Source organism: Schistocerca gregaria, chromosome 2 (genome assembly GCF_023897955.1).
Source record: "Schistocerca gregaria isolate iqSchGreg1 chromosome 2, iqSchGreg1.2, whole genome shotgun sequence".
Taxonomy (NCBI): domain Eukaryota; kingdom Metazoa; phylum Arthropoda; class Insecta; order Orthoptera; family Acrididae; genus Schistocerca; species Schistocerca gregaria.
Window position 1 is genome coordinate 1030770668 of NC_064921.1, and position 16667 is coordinate 1030787334.

The 16667-nt window shown below is 40.0% G+C and overlaps 1 protein-coding gene across 1 annotated transcript in view; it reads left to right on the top strand.

Moving 5' to 3' along the window:
• Positions 1-16667, top strand: part of LOC126335550 (uncharacterized) — a 432035-nt gene that overhangs the window by 14749 nt on the left and 400619 nt on the right. The gene's annotated exons all lie outside the window — the stretch shown is intronic.

The window sequence follows — 16667 nt, forward strand, 5'->3', positions numbered from 1 at the left end:
CGACACTCTTCTGTAGCACCACATTTCGAAAGCTTCTATTATCTTCTTGTCTAAACTATTTATCGTCCACGTTTCCCTTCCATACATGGCTACACTCCATACAAATACTTTCAGAAACAACTTCCTGACACTTAAATCTATACTCAATGTCAAGAAATTTCTCTTCTCCAGAAACGCTTTCCTTGCCATTGCCAGTCTACATTTTATATCCTTCTACTTTGACCATCATCATTTATTTTTCTCCCGAGATAGTAAAACTTCTTTACTACTTTAAGTGTCTCATTTTCTAATCTAATTCCTGCAACATCACCCGATTTAATTTGACTACATTCCATTATCCTTGTTTTGCTTTTGTTGATGTTCATCTTATATCCTCCTTTCAAGACACTGTCCATTCCATTCAACTGCTCTTGCAGGTCCTTTTCTGTCTCTGACAGAATTACAATGTCATCAGCGACCCCCAAAATTTTTATTTCTTCTCCATGGGTTTTAATTCCTAGTTTGAATTTTTCTTTTGTTTCCTTTACTGCTTGCTCAATATACAGATTGAATAACATCGGGGATAGGCTACAATCCTGTCTCTCCATTCCCAACCACTGCTTCCCTTTCATGCCCCTTGACCCTTATGACTGCCATCTGGTTTCTGTACAAATTGTAAATAGCCTTTCACTCCCTGCCACCTTCAGAATTTGAAAGAGAGTATTCCAGTCAACATTGTCAAAAGCTTTCTGTAAGTCTACAAATGCTAGAAACATAAGTTTGGCTTTCCTTAATCTATTTTCTAAGATAAGGCATAGAGCCACTGAAATCAAGCGTGTTCCTTTGAGCTGCATTGTGTGTCAGTGTGGTCCACTTGGCCCTCGGCCACAGTTTGGCAGTGGCTATTCATCCTAGTGGATAGACAGTGGTAGTCATACCAACATAGAAAACTGAGCAATGATTGATTGCAGCAGAGCCCGTACACAACATGGCTGCTTTCTCAGGTGGCCTGTCCTCTGATGGCATAGAATAAGCCTGTGACAGGACTGGAATAGGAACTGTTGAGTGGTTGGACTGGGCATGTCTTAGACCGGGATCTTCCACAATGATGTGATCTCTGTGGCAGAGGGTTGAGATTGGGAGTGCCATAGGGATGGACAAGGATCTTATGGAGGTTTAGTTGGAAGTAGAACACAACTAGAGGAAGAGTGGGCACTATATTGAGTAGTATGCCCCTTTTATCAAATCATGATGATAAATAATCAAATTCCTGGTGAAGGATATGGTTGAGTGTACCAGTCCAGGATGGTATGGTGACGAGGGGGATTCTCCTTTGTATCTGGTTCTGAGTAGGTGAGGGGAGGTTTTGAGGTGTATGGGGTGATGGCATGGGAAATTGATTGTGCACTAGGTCTCAGGTACTGTCTGTCTGTGATGGCCTTTGTGAGACCATCAGTAATGCTGGCCAAGGGAGCTGCTGTCACTGCAGATACACACTCCTCAGGTCTTTAGGCTGTATGGAAGGATTTTTTCTTTCTTTTTGGCGTGGAAGGGATAGCAACTGTCAAAAATGTAGGTACTGCTGGTGGTTTTAATGTATAATGGGGACAGAGGTGGAGTCCTCAAAGAGGATGAGGTCAATGTCCAGGAATGTGCAGGTCTGGGTTGAGAAGGACCAAGTGGAGTGTATTGGAGAAAAGGTGTTGAGGTTGTGAAGGTATGAGAATAGAATGTCTCAGCCCAGAGTCCAGATCATGAGGAAATCATCAATGATCTTGAAGTAGGTCAGAGCTTTTTGGGGTATGGGGGGCTAGGTAGGTGTTCTCTATATGGCCCATAAACAGGTTGGCATAGGAGGTGCCGAGCAGGATTTGTTTGTGTATCTCTCCTTCGAAGGAGAGTTACGTGTCAGGACAAAGTTAGTGATGTGTATGAGGAATGAGGTGCTGGGTTTGAAAGCAGAAGGATGTTGGGAGAGGTAGTGCTCAACAGCGGCAAGACCATGAGCATGAGGGATGTTGGTGTACAGGGAAGAAGTGGAGATGAGTAGGGATCCATTGGGTAGGGGGGGGGGGGGGCTAGTGGTGAGTCAGCGAAAAAAGTGGTTGGTATCTTTCATGTGGAAGGCTATATTTTGGGCAATAGACTGGAGGCGTTGGTTAATAATGGCCAAAATTCTTTCAGTGGGAGCACAGTAACCAGCTCCAATGGGGTGTCCAGGATTGTTGGGTTTGTAGACTTTGGGGAGCATTTTGAAGATGTATGTGTGGGTTGTAATAGGGCCGAGGAGGGAAATGGCTCCTTTGGAAAGGTTCTGGGAAGTGCTTAAAGCTATACGCAGGGACTAGAAATTATGTCAGACTTCTGGCACATTTGATAGGTGTAGGGGGTTAGACAATTGTTAGGCGCATTCCACCTGGTAGTCACTGCAGTTCATTATGACAGTGGTGGGACCTTTGTCTGAAAATGGGTTCATTAGGTCAGGATTCGCAGTAGGTATTAAAATCCATGGAGAAGAAATAAAAACTTTGAGGTTTGCCGATGACATTGTAATTCTGTCAGAGACAGCAAATAACTTGGAAGAGCAGTTGAACGGAATGGACAGTGTGTTGAAAGGAGGATATAAGAGGAACATCAACAGAAGCAAAACAAGGATAATGGAATGTAGTCGAATTAAATCGGGTGATGCTGCGGGAATTAGATTAGAAAATGAGACAATTAAAGTAGTAAAGGAGTTTTGCTATTTGGGGAGCAAAATAATTGATGATGGTTGAAGTAGAGAGGACATAAAATATAGACTGGCAATGGCAAGGAAAGCGTTTCTGAAGAAGAGAAATTTGTTAACATCGAGTGTAGATTTAAGTGACAGGAAGTCATTTCTGAAAGTGTGGAAGTGAAACATGGACGATAAATAGTTTGGACAAGAAGAGAGTAGAAGCTTTCGAAATGTGGTGTACAGAAGAATGCTGAAGATTAGATGGGTAAATCACATAACTAATGAGGAAGCATTGAATAGAATAGGGGAGAAGAGGAGTTTGTGGCACAACTTGACAAGAAGAAGGGACCGGTTGGTAGGATATGTCATCAAGGGATCACAAATTTAGCATTGGAGGGCAGCGTGGAGGGTAGAAATTGTAGAGGGAGACCAAGAGATGAATACACCAAGTAGATTCAGAAGGATGTAGGTTGCAGTAAGTACTGGGAGATGAAGACACTTGCACAGGATAGAGTAGCATGGAGAGTTGCATCAAACTAGTCTCTGGACTGAAGACCACAACAACAGGTCAGGATTTGTTTTGAGGCTGTGTATGGCTGTCCTCTCTTCTGCTCAAAGGTTGGTGTTCTTAGGAAGGAACCTGAGGAGGTATGGTAGAGTCAAGTAGGAGTAAAGAATTCCTGAAAGGTAGCCAGGGGGTGGTGTGGAAGGGAGGATGTAGAATAACAGTTAGATGGTGGTATGAACTGGGAGAGGCAAGGTTCAACATTGCAGTTAGGTTGGCTTTAGTTGGAAGGATTGGCTTCAAAGAAGTGTTTCCATTGCAGGAACTGCGAAAAGGAGAGTAGAGCTTTGACAAGACCTTGAAGCAAAGCAAGCGCTGTATCATGTATAAGATACAGAGGCGAGCGAGTGCACGGGACTTACCCTAGTTCACTGCTAGTAGCGTCACATCATCGTAACGCGCCTGCATATAGTATTGCACCACATTTAACATAAAAGTAAAAATGAAGATTTGTGTGTAAAACTTTGTTAAAGTATAGTTCTATGTAATAATGTTTCAGGTAACAAATCTTAATGTTATAAAATTAGTAGTTTACGTAAAATTCACGTTTTGAAAGAAAAATAGGAGGCGCTAAATAATGACGCTAGGAAGCCAAAATTTGGTGAGAAGGTGCAGTAAGAAGTCATTAATGAGTGGTGCTGGTTTCCAAAACCATAAAACTAAAATTGACTCCAGAATCCGCGTTTTTCGGAAAAATCAGAGGCGCGAAATAATAGAGCTACAATATTGAAAATTGGTAGGATGCTTCAGTTCACCCTAATAATAATAATGGAAATACCACAATCAGTTACCTCTTCTAGTTTTTTAGTAATTTAGTAAAAACTACTTTTGTGAGTAAAATGTACATAAGCATTATAGATTAAGTACTTTAAATTTTAATGATAAAACAAATTCTTTAAGACCAATGATCAGATAGGACAATTAACAAAGCTACACCAAGTTTTAGTCTTGTAGCATAATTAACAGCTGATACAAGTCTTGATAAAGCTATGGTTCAGAGGTAACAATCTACCGTTAGTTCCATTGTAAAAATTCTAGAGAGTAAAGTTTTAATTTTAGCGGGCTGAGATTTTCTACGTGCTTCTGTACTGCTCAGATGTATGTATACAAAAATTGAGAAGTTTGTAAAGCTATTATTAAATGTGATATTTAAGATTATGTGCCTGAGATAGCGATCATTTGGAGGCTGCAGGCATCTGCCTAGGAACGGAAAGAACAGATGCTCTCTTGGCGGTACGCGCCGGAGCTATATAAAAAGAGCGGCAGAGGCAGTAGTAAGCTCACTCCGCATTAGACCAACGCCTAGTCCACGCGAGCTTAACGTCCGATCGCGCCTCGCCTCGGGTGACGTCATAGCGGGCTGTGACATGCGCGTACTTAGCAATGTAAACGGACATTGAAAATCGCGAGGACTGTACACCGTCCTGGATCGTTTAGACTTCGGTAACAAACTGTTATTGTGCCGTCCGTGTGAAGTATAATTCCGCGTGGCAAGTGGTGACTAACTCCACTTTTAAGGCGAGCATTAATTAATTTTTTTTTTAACATTATTGCGAACTATTAATAGAGCACCGTTAGTTAGAGTAATGAACTATTCGGGAGGAACTTGCTGTAGAAGTCGCCTCTGAACTATTAAACGATTGGCTGAATTAACAATATTTAATGTCTTTAGCATTTTCAGAAGTTTCGAGTAATTTGTGTGAGCCTTTAAGATAATAAAATCTTGTTTGGAACTTTAAATTTTATTGAAGCAGCCCTAATCCCGTGAAGAACTATGGATATTTTTCGTTTAGCTGGGCTGTACAGGAATGTGGCCGTGCAGACTGGGAACTAAGGTCAGTAAGTTTCCCTTCGCTTTCTGACTGGCCACCAAATTAGTTGCCAGGCTCGCGTGATTTAAGGTGGCAATGTTCAACTTTCATTCAACATTAAACAACGACTTCTTCGCCGTCCCACATATGTTGCATCGGCAATAGTCTGTTACGTGAAATGAACATTCAAACAACTCATTCGACAACTTCTTCGCCGCCCCACATATGGTGCTTATCGGCCGGGAAAACTGAATTAAAAGCAAATAAAAGTGCTCGATGTGTGAAAGCGATTGGTATAAATTAACGAACTCGGTAGGCAATAACAGGACACTGAATTGAACTAGTGTGGGAACAGTGTTACCAGTAAAGGCGGGTGTAGTGTATAAACAATAAGTGTCTACCGCTGTACGTTGGTTAGTGACGATGGTGAGGAAGGCGACGATGCTGGATCGCGGCTGCCGACGGCGCTGAGACTAAAGGAAGACGGTGCGTCATCGCGGAGCTGCGCTGATCTGCGAGACAGCTGCCGGCTGCGCCGAGCGGTCAACGGTGCCTTGCTGCCCCCCCCCTGGAGCTATTGCAGTAGGCGATTCCTGTGGCGGTACTCGACGCTACAGCTGCTGCTGCTGCCTTCAATGCGTCGCGACGCGTCGCATCACGATTGCTGGTACACCGCGACGACATCATTCGTCGAAATCGAGCATTTAAGTTAAGTCAAAGACTTTTAAAATATTTATTAACTGCTGCTAACAAACTAAAAGATATGGAAAGTAGTGTACATTTCAGAAGGGAACCGGTCTCTGACCAAGAATCCTCAGGATCAGGAATTGAGTTTAATGAGGATGGTTCCATTAATCCCTCAAATATTGAACTAGAACGTAATTTGTCACCAGTAAATTATGACTTTAATTTAAATGAGAGTGCAGGGATGCAATCAATAAGTGAAATAGAAGTCAAAAGGGAGCCAGTAGAGTTGCTAACTTTGTCAGGTAGTGAAACTGAGCTCAATATATCTCCAGCTCAGTCAAGTCAAGAGATACAAAGTATCAAGGTAGAAGCTCCGGATTGGATGCAAATACTGTTTGCCAAACTCGAATCAAACCAAAATAAAATTGAGGCTAAAATTGAAAATAGTAATAAAGAACTAAAAGAAGAACTGCAATCAAAATGGAATAGTTCGAATTATAAGATAGATGCTATTCATCATGACATTCAAGTAAAAGTAGGGCAACAGTTAACTAGAATGCATAGTACTTTCAAATGTGAAATAGATCAAATTCAAAAAAATTATCAAGAGGCAGATGAACTTTTGGAAGTGAGGTTGTCCGAAAGATTGAGCAACGAGTCCAAACTTTGCTCTGACAAAGTTAAAGAGGTACAAATTAAAGTAGATACTTGTCAGAAAAACATTGAGAAAGTAAAAGAAACCTGTACCGAAATTCGTGGTGCAGTGGAACAAAGATGTTCTGCCAGGATAGAAGCAGTAGAGTCACAAGTAGAGGAATTAAATACTAACATTGCTAACCTAGAAAATAGAGTAACCTCTGTTAATTCTAATCATTCTACTGTACAGCATGTGACTTCAGTTGACGCCGCTTTTATAGGGTGTCGACAGTTTTTGCGCTTTGATCCTGATAAGTACATTCACCCTCTTGAATTTTGGAATGACTTTGAGGATGTTCTCCCCAACACTTGGTCAGAAAGAGAAAAAATTTCATTTATAAGAAGTCATTTGTCAGGTGATGCTTTGCGATGGTCAGCGGATGTAATGATCAAATGCAAAACTTTATCTGAATTTAAGTCTGCATTTCTCAACGAATACTGGTCACATAACAAACAAAATGATGTGTTAAGGGAATTCTGGAGTGGTAAGAAGTTTTTCCCAGGGCGTGAATCAGTAAAGGATTTCGCTAGGAAGTGGGTTTCAAGACTGTCACATTTGACAGAAAAGATGAAGCCAGATATGATCATTATGGGTTTAGAAGGTAAGCTGCCGTGGTACTGGCAGAAGAGGATCATTTCCGCCCCTAGAGATAATATAGACAAATTTATTGAATATCTGGAAAGAGTGGAAAGAGTAGCTGCTGCTGAGGAGCAGGTGCAGCAGAATAACAAATCTTCTAACAATCACGTACAAAATAATGGAAACGTGAACGTTAGAAATATGGAAGTTAGGCACACCAAAACAAAATATCGAAACCAAAGCCGTGGCAGAGGAAGAGGGGGTAGATACTCACCACGCTTTCGTAACAACTACTATGACGAAAGTGGAGAAGTAAATACTATGCCATTAAGACAAGAAGGGAGTCATGATGCTACTATATCTAGTGGTGTCACAGATGAACACAACAGGCCGCGTGTGGGAAACTAAATCCCGTCTATGAGGAAACTGGCGCTCACCAGGCGGTAACAGTAACACAGCCAGTAACGGAAACACAGACAATCAGCCAACATACACAGACAGACAACATGGATGACGAAATAAATACAGATAATACCAGTGATGTGTTAAGCCACTCTCACAAAATAGTGGATAGTATTTTGGATACACTAGAAAAATGGGTCAAGGAAGAACAGGAACTCAAGGTAGATAATGGGGAAGAAATAGATAATGGGTTTGAGTCTGATGGGAATAATGATGAAGTAAAAGCTTACATCTTCGATGAAAATGGCAATCTAAAAGCTGAAGTAGAAGTAGCAGAAGTAGAATCAGTACTGCAAAACTTTAGAGAGGAGGAAATGATGAATGAAGGGGGTAGAAATAGTAACGAGGTGAAAGAATCTAGTAGCTGTGTAAACGTGCCACAAATGGTTGAAGGTGACGACATTCTTATGAACAGCAATATTGCGCAGGGACGCAGTTGCTCAGAGGTAGAGGATAGTTTGGCTGATGTGCAGCAAACAAAAGTAGAAAAAGTCGTCAGATGCTTCGATTTAAAGTTAGTGGACAGATTAGAGAAAGCAGCTAAGATTATAGAGCATGATGAGCCCCAGGATGTAAATGTAATTGCAACTGATCAGAATTACTTTAGCTGGAAGAACATAGAACGAGATTTATTAGACGAGGTGTGTGAGCAACCTGTTCAATGTAAAATAACTCACCCTGTTATCAAAGTAAACATATCAGGAGTCACTGTGCGTTGTCTGCTTGACAGTGGCAGTGAAGCAAGTGCTTTATCACAAACATTTTTTGACACCATACCCAATAAAGAGAAGTTAACAGTTATGAAAGTAAGTGGCTTAAAGATTATAGGTGCTACTGGAAAAGTCTCTAGACCAGTTAAACACGAAGCTTTGATACCCATTGGTATAAATGACGTAGTAATAGATCATCCTTGTTTGATTGTGCTAGGCTTAAGTGTTGATATGTTGATTGGTACTGATTTCTTATCAAAGTACCAGGGAAAGATCAATTTTGATCAGAACAACTTAATTTTAAGTTTACCTGACTCTAAAGTGATAAGAGAGTCTTTTATAGGAAATCATATAGGCGGTAGTAATGAAACTTGGGAACTGCCTATTAGAGTAATAAAGAATAAAGGATACTTGCAGGAAAATTTGGTTTTCAGTGAGAATGAGGAAAGTGCTAAGGTTGAAGAGAGACACATCCTAAAGGAAATAGAGGAAAAGGTACAATCAACAAAGCAAATTGCTGACGAACAAAGATCAGAGTTAAAGAGTGTGTTAACTAAGCATAGTAATGTATTCTCAAACGCACCTGGTGAAGTTAAAGATTATGAATGCCATGTGAATATCAATCTAAAGGAATTTAAAATTAACAGTAATTAATTACTGTAGGGAGTCTGCCACTCTTTGGCGGATACACGGTTTGGTGTACCGTGCAGTCCCAGCTGGGTGAAACTTTATTTCCTTTTCAAGTTTCATTCCCTTCTTCTGGTCTATCATAACAGGTAAGAATCACATATGTCTTCATGTTGTATATATGCTATTAGGTTTTAAGTATCCTTAGTAAGGATCTACCTAGTGAATGGCAAAACAAAAGTCTGAGTACCAATAAGAGGCAAACATGGCTAAAATAAATAAATTAAAATATTTCATGTAATTGTAAAGGGTTAGAAACTACAACTAAGAGAGACACTTTGCAGTATACGAAGTACGGTATGAATATGAATAATCCATGAGATTATGCAGAAGGTAGTATGTTGCTAGAAATAAGGTTGTCTGAAGGAAAACAGCGTAAGAAGGTAATGCTCATAGAGGCAAGCAATGGCGTTTTAGAATTAAATAAATGGAGATGTGTGGAAGTGGTGTGAGGATCGCACCAAATATATAGAAACAGGACGTCAATAGGCTGACAAAAGGAAAAGGGAGAAAGAAGTGGAGAAATGAAGTATTTTGAATCTGGAAGAAAAGGGAGAAAATGAATAAGGTGAAGAAGTGAAGTAAGTAAATTGAAGTAAATGATGTAGGATTAAAGAATAATTCCCTCACGTCTCGTGAAATGGTGAAAAACGCTAAATCTTGCTTGAGGCAAATAAATAGTTAAACAGACAACAGAAACACACAAATATTGGAAAATGCAGAAATTTGGAATCGGTATACTGAAAATAACTAATTTCTTTAGTAATTCATACAATAAAGCAAAGTGCTGGTCAGCAAATGACTTCTTTGATGAACTAATCCATACGATAATTAAGCCAGAGTACATTAAAACTAAAAGGTTACTCAATTTTCTAAGTTGAAGCAAGATCTTAATATATTAATTTGCTAAAAGAATTTTCACTATTTAGGAACCTAAAAGATTATTTATGAAAGAAGAAAGTAGGAGCTATTGTATCAGATACGACTTAGTGCTAAATGTCTTTCTGACAACTTCACAATTAGTAAAATAGTGCCAGAATATAAACTATAAAATGTACTTTGTCCTACCTTAGATATAAGTTGAAAACAGAAACTTAGACTGTATTGTCTGTTTCTCAGGGACATGCAGGCTGCATGAATGACTGACAACAAGCGGTAGGGAGATTGGAAGTAGAGACGCAAACCACAGTGAATACAATTTCCTCCCACAATTTTGTCAATCAGTGAAATTAAATGAGTGTTACAATAGGACACCCACCACAGTGCCGAGTATTATAGTAAAAGAAAAATGTGAGTGCGTTGCAGTGATAAAAGTCGTGTGTATTTTCTTTTTCAGGAAGAGACTGATTTTAAAGAAAAAAAAAAATAACTATTTTGTAACCATTGAAAAATTTATATTTCCATGTAAATGTATGTAAATAATTTGTGAATGTCTTCTGTACTAGGTTTTCTATGTGTATATGAGTATGGTTATTTTGTGTATGTAGTAATAAGGAATTTCCTAAGAAGAAGCAACTTAAGTTGAAAGAGGTATACTAAAGTAATCCATCGCTTGTTTGTTCTTTTAGAAATTTAATTTTGTTCAAAAATAGATTTTCACGAAAATTAAAAAGGGGGTGATGAAGCAAAGCAAGCGCTGTATCATGTATAAGATACAGAGGCGAGCGAGTGCACGGGACTTACCCTAGTTCACTGCTAGTAGCGTCACGTCATCGTAACGCGCCTGCATATAGTATTGCACCACATTTAACATAAAAGTAAAAATGAAGATTTGTGTGTAAAACTTTGTTAAAGTATAGTTCTATGTAATAATGTTTCAGGTAACAAATCTTAATGTTATAAAATTAGTAGTTTACGTAAAATTCACGTTTTGAAAGAAAAATAGGAGGCGCTAAATAATGACGCTAGGAAGCCAAAATTTGGTGAGAAGGTGCAGTAAGAAGTCATTAATGAGTGGTGCTGGTTTCCAAAACCATAAAACTAAAATTGACTCCAGAATCCGCGTTTTTCGGAAAAATCAGAGGCGCGAAATAATAGAGCTACAATATTGAAAATTGGTAGGATGCTTCAGTTCACCCTAATAATAATAATGGAAATACCACAATCAGTTACCTCTTCTAGTTTTTTAGTAATTTAGTAAAAACTACTTTTGTGAGTAAAATGTACATAAGCATTATAGATTAAGTACTTTAAATTTTAATGATAAAACAAATTCTTTAAGACCAATGATCAGATAGGACAATTAACAAAGCTACACCAAGTTTTAGTCTTGTAGCATAATTAACAGCTGATACAAGTCTTGATAAAGCTATGGTTCAGAGGTAACAATCTACCGTTAGTTCCATTGTAAAAATTCTAGAGAGTAAAGTTTTAATTTTAGCGGGCTGAGATTTTCTACGTGCTTCTGTACTGCTCAGATGTATGTATACAAAAATTGAGAAGTTTGTAAAGCTATTATTAAATGTGATATTTAAGATTATGTGCCTGAGATAGCGATCATTTGGAGGCTGCAGGCATCTGCCTAGGAACGGAAAGAACAGATGCTCTCTTGGCGGTACGCGCCGGAGCTATATAAAAAGAGCGGCAGAGGCAGTAGTAAGCTCACTCCGCATTAGACCAACGCCTAGTCCACGCGAGCTTAACGTCCGATCGCGCCTCGCCTCGGGTGACGTCATAGCGGGCTGTGACATGCGCGTACTTAGCAATGTAAACGGACATTGAAAATCGCGAGGACTGTACACCGTCCTGGATCGTTTAGACTTCGGTAACAAACTGTTATTGTGCCGTCCGTGTGAAGTATAATTCCGCGTGGCAAGTGGTGACTAACTCCACTTTTAAGGCGAGCATTAATTAATTTTTTTTTTTAACATTATTGCGAACTATTAATAGAGCACCGTTAGTTAGAGTAATGAACTATTCGGGAGGAACTTGCTGTAGAAGTCGCCTCTGAACTATTAAACGATTGGCTGAATTAACAATATTTAATGTCTTTAGCATTTTCAGAAGTTTCGAGTAATTTGTGTGAGCCTTTAAGATAATAAAATCTTGTTTGGAACTTTAAATTTTATTGAAGCAGCCCTAATCCCGTGAAGAACTATGGATATTTTTCGTTTAGCTGGGCTGTACAGGAATGTGGCCGTGCAGACTGGGAACTAAGGTCAGTAAGTTTCCCTTCGCTTTCTGACTGGCCACCAAATTAGTTGCCAGGCTCGCGTGATTTAAGGTGGCAATGTTCAACTTTCATTCAACATTAAACAACGACTTCTTCGCCGTCCCACATATGTTGCATCGGCAATAGTCTGTTACGTGAAATGAACATTCAAACAACTCATTCGACAACTTCTTCGCCGCCCCACAACCTACATGGCTGAATTTGGGCAATGGCTGAAGATGAGCCCTTTGGATAGAACTGAATTTTCTGTGGGGTGGAGGATTTTATTGGAAAGTGTTCTGGGATTGTTTTGGCTCTGAATTTAGTGTAGTACTGCCAGGGATTTTTCAGGGATGTGGCAAGTTGAAAATATTGGCTATGCTACATCTGGGTGCCATGGGGGGCTGGCAATTAGGAACACTGCAAATATGTGGTACAGCCATGGGCACCAATGTAGCACCCTCCTATGGCAACCTATTTATGGGCTTTCTAGGGGAAATCTTCCTAGCCTCCCAAAGCCCCAAACTCTGATTTGTTCCAGATTCATTGATGATATCTTGATGATCTGAATTTATGGCCAAGACACCCTATCCTTATACCTTCAAAAACTCAATACCTTCTCTTCCACCCCCTTAACTTGGTCCTCCTCAACCTAGTGTTCCAATCTCCTCCCCTATGAGGGCTCCATCCAGACCTACATCCAAATTAATCTCACCAACCATCTTCAACAGTAGCTGCATTTTTACGTAGTTAGTACTTTGATTATTTATCACCGTGGTTTAATATGAGGGGCATCCCACTCACAATCCTTCCCACTCTTCCTAAAGTGGTGTTCCATCATTTATTCTACCTCACCAACAGCCTAGTCCATGCCTATGCCCCTCCCATCCCCAATCTTTTGCCTGGAAGATCCAGGTGCAAGACACGCCCAATCCACCCACCCACCAGTTTCTATTCCAGTCCTGTCACATGCTTATTCTGCCCCATCAGAGACCGGGCCACCTGATGAAGCAATCATGTCGTTTACCAGCTCTGCTGTGATCATTACTCAGCTTTATATGTTGGGATGACTACCAACCATCTATCCACAAGGATGAATGGCCACTGCCAAACTGTTGCCAAGAGCCAAGTGGATCACCCTGTAACACAACATGCAGCTGAACATCGCGTACTTGATTTCAGTGGCAGCTTCACAACCAGGGGCGTCTGGATCCTCCCTTTCACTTCCAGCTTTTCTGACCTGAGCAGGTGGGAGTTACCCTTACAACACATTCTAAACTTCTGAAATCATCATGGCCTTAACCTGCGGTAACCTATTGACATGACACCCTCCACCCAACAGTTTTTGCGCCTTCCATCCTATCACCTCCTCCCTACTCATGTCCCTTCACCCTCATTGTGCACAGCTCTCTGCCAAAGTGCCCATGAATCTTTTCCTTTTCTCTGTTACTCTCCTTTCCACCCCCTTTTTTCCCATCTTTCCCACCCTCACAGCCTCATGACCCTTTACCAGGTAGCTTGTCTGCTACCTCTAGGCCCTGCATGCTCCACCAAACAGCACTGTTCCCTCTTCCACCAGAAAATTTACTTCAGGTTGAGGCCTACTTCATTGGGAATCTGGACATACGAATGTGCTCTTTAAGATGCACTTTCAATGTGCCATTTTAGAATGGTTCACAAAATTCCGATGCTCTTGGAGTATCCTCTGATGTATTTTTCCTTTATCACGTAATGTAAGATCTTTTAATGTTTTACGCGTATGAACATTCGGGCTTCCTGTGTCATAGGAGCAGCCAAAGTGCGGTGGCTCCTGTTATCTGGCACTCTCTGACTACTGCTGAAACGAACCTATTTCTAACTGGTCATGGGAAGATATTGCGTATGGTGGTTTGAAAAGCGTTACTTTCAAAGTAAATTTCCTTTTATGCATGTTGAACTATGTGTGAGAATGTATGATGAATTTCTTAAATCACAGAGTTTTTGATGATGAGCCATTTAGAAGTATTTTGAGCCCAGAAGATCAGACATTCATGTCATTACTATGAGCAAATTGATCTAGTGCTACGGGAAGCTCTCTCTCATCTGCGGTAGCCAATTTAGTTGTGGAAAACTTTGAGGACAAGTCACTGGACTTGGCTAAAAATTTTACTGGCACATTTGTGTGATATATCTTAAAGTGTAACATGCGCAAAAAATATCAACATTATATGTGAAAGCTTAGCTTCTCTGTCAGCTTATTAACCTTAGAGACCAATACTATATGTGAAAGCTTTGATTTTCTTGTAACAAAACTCTATATATTAATTTAAAACATTAACTGTTCCTGTTTGTGTATGCATGCTACTTAACAGTGATGTTGCTATTAGCTGACTGACTGCAAAACGTGTCCTGTGTTCTGAATATCCACTATCATCGGCTGGCGGGATCACGTGACATGAGCTATGACTGGCTTACAAAAGTGCATTGCAATCTCGATTTCAATGTTTCGGAAAGTAAGAAGCAGTGTTTGGTGGAATTCAAATTTATAGTTTCGTAATAAGAAAATATGCAGTGGACATGGTGCTGCACATCAAAAATCTTTCCAAAAGGCATTTTCTTCCCTGAGTTTCATTTTCTAAAGTGCAAGGAAATTCGATGCCCGTGTATAAAAACATAACCATTCAAAGGATTGATAAGTTTTACAGTTCCAAGGGAAAATATACTATAAAGTGCAAGGAAATTCGATGCCCGTGTATAAAAACATAACCATTCAAAGGATTGATAAGTTTTACAGTTCCAAGGGAAAATATACTATCACTTAATAACATGGAAAAAGTCTGTTTTAATCTGGGAGAAAGTGTATTTTTAAGTGGGATATCCGGGAATTGTTTTCACTTGTCCACATATACACCCTATAATACATTTCTCACAGCTGTCTCATTAGCCAATGAGTGCAGTACTATATTACACATGTTTGTATTCCATCAATATGTTCTTTTTTTTTTGGGATTTGGGATGTGTATTATATGTGCTACCTCCGATTCACTTGTTGGTGGCAGAAAAATATATTATATACATTGGATACGTTATTTAAATTTCTTGATTTTTGTGAGATATTGTTTTCTTTTTGAGTTTTCCCATGACTTCAACATAATATTCTCTAAAAATACTGCTGACAACATTAGGACCCCTACATTGGTCTTTTTCTATACCAATTTAGATGGGACAGCACAGTCTTAGAAATGTTCTTTGGCACTCATTATTTCAAAAGTAGGTAGCATTCACTCTTGTTTTCTCTGCCCTCCTCTATCCTAATAACTATATTTCCTTCTATACCAAGATCTTATGGTGAACAGTCTGAATTGCACTAAACACTATAATGGATCACAACAACGAAATGAGTGGAAGTGACCCATCACCATGTGGAGGAGGTGTTAAGAAGTATTCAGGAACAAGTAGAAGAAGTTGAATATTAAACTATGCAAAATCAGATATGGAATAATGACAATATTATGAAAAAAAGATTGCTACAAACCATATAGTGGGGATGTTGAGACCCAGACAGACAAAGCAAAAAGCCGCTAAATAAATAAGCTTGTGGCAAAAAGACCTTCATCTGAAGTATGAAATTACACTGGAATCCAGACATTTAGCTGCTTACAGGCATAGATAAATATCAGTGGGGACAGTTGAAAATGTAAGTCCCGACCGGGGCTCGAACCCGGGATCTTCTGTTTACACGGCAGATGACCTATCCATTTGAGCCACTGCAGGGATTAGTGCGACTGCAGGGATGTATCTCTGGTATGCTCACCATGAGACCCACATTTCCAACTTACTGTCCACACACTATATTTTGCGGCAGTCAGTCTACCGTTTGGACATGTCTGAAAGAACAGGTACCATCTTCATATAGATAAGGCTTACTGGCCAATGCTCTTCAGTGTGGATGCATTCACATTGCCCAAACTCTTACAGGAATTGGCAGATTGACTGCTGTGAGTAATGAGTATAGTGGGCAGGGACACAGCAAATGTAGTGTGGACAGTAAGTTGGAAATGTGGCTCTCATGGAGAGCATACCAGATAAGTTCCTGCAGTCGCACTATCATCTGTGTCCTTGGTGGACCAGACAGGTAGAGTGTTTGGCATGCAAGCAGGAGATCCTGTGTTTGAGTCCTGGTTGGGGCACACATTTTCAACTGTCCCCATTGATATTTATCAGTGCCTGTAAGCTGCTAAAGGTATGGATTTCAGTGTAATTTCTTTCTTTGAGAGCTGCAAGATCACCAATGGTATCTGTTCTTTTGGACGTGTCCAAAAGAATGAATACCATCTTCATATTTATCTGAAGTAAACAAAACACACACACAACGAGACAAAGAAAGAGAGAGAGAGAGAGAGAGAGCAACCAGTCACTGTGTGTATGTGTGTTGTGTATGTGTGTTGTGTGTGTGTGTGTGTGTGTGTGTGTGTGTGTGTGTGTGTGTGTGTGTGTGTGTGGAGGGGGGGGGGGTTGCAACACTGGAGCAAATGTATTAAATTTAAAGACAAAAAACGCTCAAAGATGTTTTTGATGAAATGAATTACTCTTTAGCAGCAGTAGCTGAAGGTAATTATGCCTTGAAAAGTCGTTTTGGTTTGG